The 5,295-nt window shown below is 36.1% G+C and overlaps 1 protein-coding gene across 14 annotated transcripts in view; it reads right to left on the bottom strand.

The window, feature by feature from the left end:
* The window catches only part of SUGCT (succinyl-CoA:glutarate-CoA transferase), a 336,870-nt gene that overhangs the window by 60,557 nt on the left and 271,018 nt on the right, over nucleotides 1-5,295 (bottom strand). The gene's annotated exons all lie outside the window — the stretch shown is intronic.

The raw sequence follows: 5,295 nt of genomic DNA on the forward strand, positions 1-5,295 counted from the left end.
TTTCCTTCGTGGAAACTGACTTGTAAATGCAAGTGACTGTAAGTGTATTCCTAAAGTAGTAATAAGCAATGACTGCCGGGCCTTCAAGCCCTACATATGAAGTGGGAGACTGGTGAGGAAGAAATACTATGAGCCTTTCCACTGCCCTTGTTTGCATACTAATCCCATAAATATTTTGTACATTCATTACATTTGGGGACCATATCCAGACTTGCCTAAGGAGCTGGCAATGAAGAGAAAATTCTGATGGTTTCTGTGGGACTTTGTAGAAGTGAAGTTTTACAGAAGTACCTTTTTGCTATGTGGTATAGGAATAAGTCACATACAGTTGCAACTTTGGATTAAAAATGCACTGAGGTGTTTCTCCAATATATAGCAGAACTTTTTTTTTAACAATAGTGAATAGAAAGAATACTTCTCATAGTTCTGTTATAGAAATCATATTTGTTTTCTCAGATACATATGCATATTATGGCAAGAATACATTTATAGAAAAAAAAAATCTCAGCAGTCAGGAAGCCTCAAATATTCACAAACTTACTGCTGGGCTAAGAGTAAGCAAAGGAACCATTAACAACAGTGCTGTACCATCATGCTAATATATCACTTGGTTTCTGACGGTCCTTAGGGACCTCACCTGTTTTTCCCAGTACAAAGTACATAATCAGTATAGGTTTTCCAATCTTGCACTCCACACTGAGTTCCCAAGAGCCTCCTTTTAAGTACTCCATCCATCTTTCACCTGCCATGTAAGTGTTGCAGTTTATTTATACATCACTCATTGTTTTGTTAGAGCTGGTCTGTCAGCTCAGAGTACTTAACCCTTCCCAGGACCACAAAACTTGCTCATCCACAGAGGAATGCCACTTAACATTGGCACCTGCTTAGTGCTGTAAAGTACATCCAGATGGGAGCATCTCCCTGCAGACACTCAGCATGCTGCAGTCAGATATGCGTTACACTTCTCCTCGTAAGCAGTTTATTCCTGCATACCCTTGCACTGATCTTTGTAGCCCTTCAGAAAGTGAATGGTGATCATGGTTCAAACTATAGCATAGCATATAGGTGTTTCGTATTTTCTCAGTGCTGTATGTCCTCGGCAGTCAGAGAAACATTCATCAACAGGAACTCTGGCGCATAGAGATCTTTTGCGATTTACACTCTGCCCTGTTAACATTGGTCTTCATAACAAAAGCCTTGAAGATGGAGAACTCCTTAACCATGCATACATACACCAAGGAATTGGCATTCAAGAATGCTACTTGCAGGACGCATAGAAAAGCATACCCAAGTGGAAAATAGCTTCACATTTTTATCAGTCTCTTCTACTCCTTTCTAGAAATGCAGTACATATGTATTTTTGTCTATGTTTCCATTATTAACATTTAATTTCATGAATTTTATTATGCAACCATAAAATTTCTCTACAATTTGCAGTAGGGCAAAAATATTTGAAGGCCAGCCAGGTATTTCAGAGCCATGACTGTACAAATGAAAGAGGTGATTTCTTTCAGAAACAGAACAGAAAGGAATGAAAAGAAGGGGAAAGGGAAGAAACAGCAAAAAAAAAAAAAAAAAAAAAAAGGAAGAAACAGAAAAGAGAAAAAAAAAAAGAGAAAAGAGTTTTGAAAACACTACATTTCACAGTTGTTTGGTCAATAATGTGCATCAGATAACCTGTGAAAATTTAACTGTAAAAAGTGATTAGTATTTGGATGCTATTGATGTAACTGCGGGGAAGGAAAAAAAAAAAGGTTTTCAAAGAAAACACTTTTTATGAATGTGTAGTGCTTCCAGACTTCCCTTGCTTTGAAGTTAATGATCCTACACCATTAACCTTAACGATGAAAATACTTGTCCTAAGTTTACAAAATATAACAGAAATATCAGTTGTGAGTGCTAATGTACAGAGTAACCAAATAGCCTACAGTAATGTCACTGGCTATTACGCTATACATTTTATTTATGTTTCCCTTACCAAAACACAGTTCAGATAGAAAATACACATCAGCTACTTAATAGAAATTTTAGGAAAGCACTGTTCATTTCCTTAAGTCACAGAAATGTTAGAAAATCAGAAAGTTCTAGATATACCAGTTCTAGATATATTTTGCTAGGTTAAAGGTTGGACCAGATGATCTTAGAAGTCTTTTCCAACCTAAATGATTCTATTATTCTATACCCCTAACTACACGGAGAACCTGATAAAGCATGAAATGCTGTTTCTGCTCTGATCTTCCACATTATGTTCCCACCTGTGGTCAGACCTGTCGTGTAAGAAGTAGCCTGAACTTTGTTTTGCCCTGTAAGATTCCCAGCAAGGACACCTCAGAACAAAGGTACTAGGGATAAGCCTCAATAAACTTAAGGATCAGTAACTTCATGTGGAATTACCATGAAACTGGTAAATTTTCCTGAAAACTCATCTGCAGCAAACAGGCTGAATATAAGCCATATCAGTCCCTTGTGACATGCTTTCTTCATCTCTGTTCCCAGCACAATTATTAGAAATCCAGAGAGTTCAGTGTCTATACAAACTTTCACATGCACTCCAGAAAAACAGTATCATACCTTTTACAGATCAGCTGATTGGAAAAAAGAGCTGCTGAAACAAGTTGTTCAAGAAGCTATAAGAGACGAGGAAATAAATATATATATATATATTTAAAAAAAAAAAAAAAGGACTGATTTTCCCACTTGAAGTCTTACACCAGGTGGTATGAATAAAGGTATGAAATAGTTCACCTGGATAAATTCACAGGTTCAAATGTTCTGATTTATTTGTGAAGTTACACTCATCTTTAACCCCACACTTTTGTGATGAGGACTTTCTTCTACCTCAACAGCAGTACCTGTTGTGTATTGTTACATAAGTCAATATTGTAATTTGATATAATTAAAAGCATAATTGATGAAAATCTCTCATGGCAGAGAAGTCTTTTTTTTTTCTTTCATTTAAATATAAGCATATGTCCAATGTAATTGGAACTGTGATTTGTACTTGTCTACATACTGAAGCATTTCAGAACCTTCATAACACCATTAATTAGCAACATTCACTGTATCTGTATTCACTGTTCCTTTGAAGCAGGTTGTACAGCAATTAACTTTTGCCAGAAGAAATCTCTCATGTCAAGCCATAAGCATTACTCTAAATGTTCTGTTTGTATAAGACCTTTGACTCTTAAGTAGTAATATTTAAGCAATTAGAATTAAGGAGGATCAAACCATACAAAATGTACAGAGGTGACATGTAATAAAATATACATTAAAAAAAAAAAAAAGTCTGTTTTGCAGCTGTTTTATGAGACTAGGTCCTACGTGGGTTAAGATGAGACACAGCTCAAATGCATCAAAATTTCATGTTTTCAGCCTTCTGATTAAAATGTCACTAGCTAATTATACAGTATATAAAAAAGAGCAAATGTATTTAATAATCTCCAATCCTGCAAAAGGATTCTTCTTCTGGATCCACTTTTGGACCTATAAATCCGTTTGACTCCTTAGAATTTCCGTACAGGCCAGAAGAAGTTGGACTTGGTGATCCTTGTGGGTCCTTTTCAACTTGGGATATTCTATGACTCTATGATACTAAGAAGTTTGTGTACACCACCCCACCTGAATATCAGAGTAAGCATCTGCTATACCCTCTGGACAAAAAAAGGCAATTGAAGAATGTAGCTGTAAAATTGTATACAATTTACTAGTAATAACTCTTCCATGATAATAAATTATCATGAAATAAGTTATGATAAGTTATCTTCCATGATAACTGTCATGGAAGAAACGACCACTTACAATACCTACATAGTAGCAATAGCAATTGGTTATGCAGAGCAACTAGTTAGGGTGATGCACTGGGCCATAAGAAAATGAAAATGAAATAGGAAAAATGTAAACTTAGGAACATTTAAACTTCCTGCTATGAAGACCTACCTATGATTTTCAGATGGAGAGAAATTTTAAAACTAAATAAAAACATTAGAAATATACTATGTACAACAACCTCGGCTTTTCAGAAAACAAAGATTTTTCAGTGATGTGATCCACCTCTAACATCTAGGTTCTGTGATTAAGTTAAAGCCTGATATCAGGGTATTTCCAGTGAGGATCAGGTCATGTCAGAGACCTAATGGGAAATCTATTCCCACAAAACTTCTAGCCTAATTTCCACATGAACTGCATAAATTGGTTTCAGTTAGACAAGCTTTTTTATTATCAGAACTGAATCTGTGAACTTGGCATGTTTTCTCACTTATCTAATGCCACTAAAAAAAAAAATATTCCAACATTTTCCAACCTTTTGCTTCTATCTTATATCTGAAGAAATATTATTTTGGAAGGACTAGAAAGTTCTGTCTTCATGTTGATGTTTTCCTTAGCCTCCTGAAGATACTGCAGCTGAGGACGTCAGTATTTGACCAAAAGCTGTTTTTTGAAAGATGATTGCTGTTCACCGGATTCAGCCCACCTTCCACCTTTCTCCAAGCACAGTAAAACAGAAATTATCAAAACACAGCTGCTACATAAAAATATTTTACAGTGGCTACTGACATGGACTGTACTCAGATATGTGACTTGGTGAGTTAGTAAAGAAAGTCTAAGGAAAGGATTTCTCATTGAAAAAGAACTCACATAGTGGGATCTTTTGCTCTGCTGTGCACATCTGGAAATTAACCTTATAATCCACACTCACCTCAACTAATATCAGACTCTTCACTAAGAAGCCTAGGGTGGTAACCGAATTTCCCTAGTTATAGGCAACAGAGAGAGACGCACACACAGAAAGTGCTTATGACTATGAGGTCTGACCATGATTTTTTTTTTTGACCATACTACGATCATAATATTTCTCTACTAACCACAGAATAATCTCAGAACAAGTGTTTAACTACCTCAGAAATCTCACTTAAATACTTAGAGTTAACATAGATGTATTCAGGGCTGGGTATATCAGCCCCTCATCTGTAAATTATGGGAAATAACATTTCCACTTTTTTTTTTTTTTTTAAGAATAAAAGGCACATGCGACACTGAATGATACAGAAGGGACATGGTGTCGGGGCAGTTTCAGATCAAAAAGCCTAAGTCATCTGCCTTCTGATTTACAGCAGCAGAGGTGAGACAAGCTGCCAGAATGAATTTGCACTATATAATAAAATCCTCAGTATTGCTGAATTTTACTGTCACTGCTCCCATATATCCACCGGCACAGATGTTCCTTATCAGTTCTTTCCCTTCTACTCACAACAAAATATTCAAAGGCTTAGAGCCCATATGCAGTGGGTTGAAGGA

Source organism: Anser cygnoides, chromosome 2, assembly GCF_040182565.1.
Source record: "Anser cygnoides isolate HZ-2024a breed goose chromosome 2, Taihu_goose_T2T_genome, whole genome shotgun sequence".
NCBI lineage: Eukaryota > Metazoa > Chordata > Aves > Anseriformes > Anatidae > Anser > Anser cygnoides.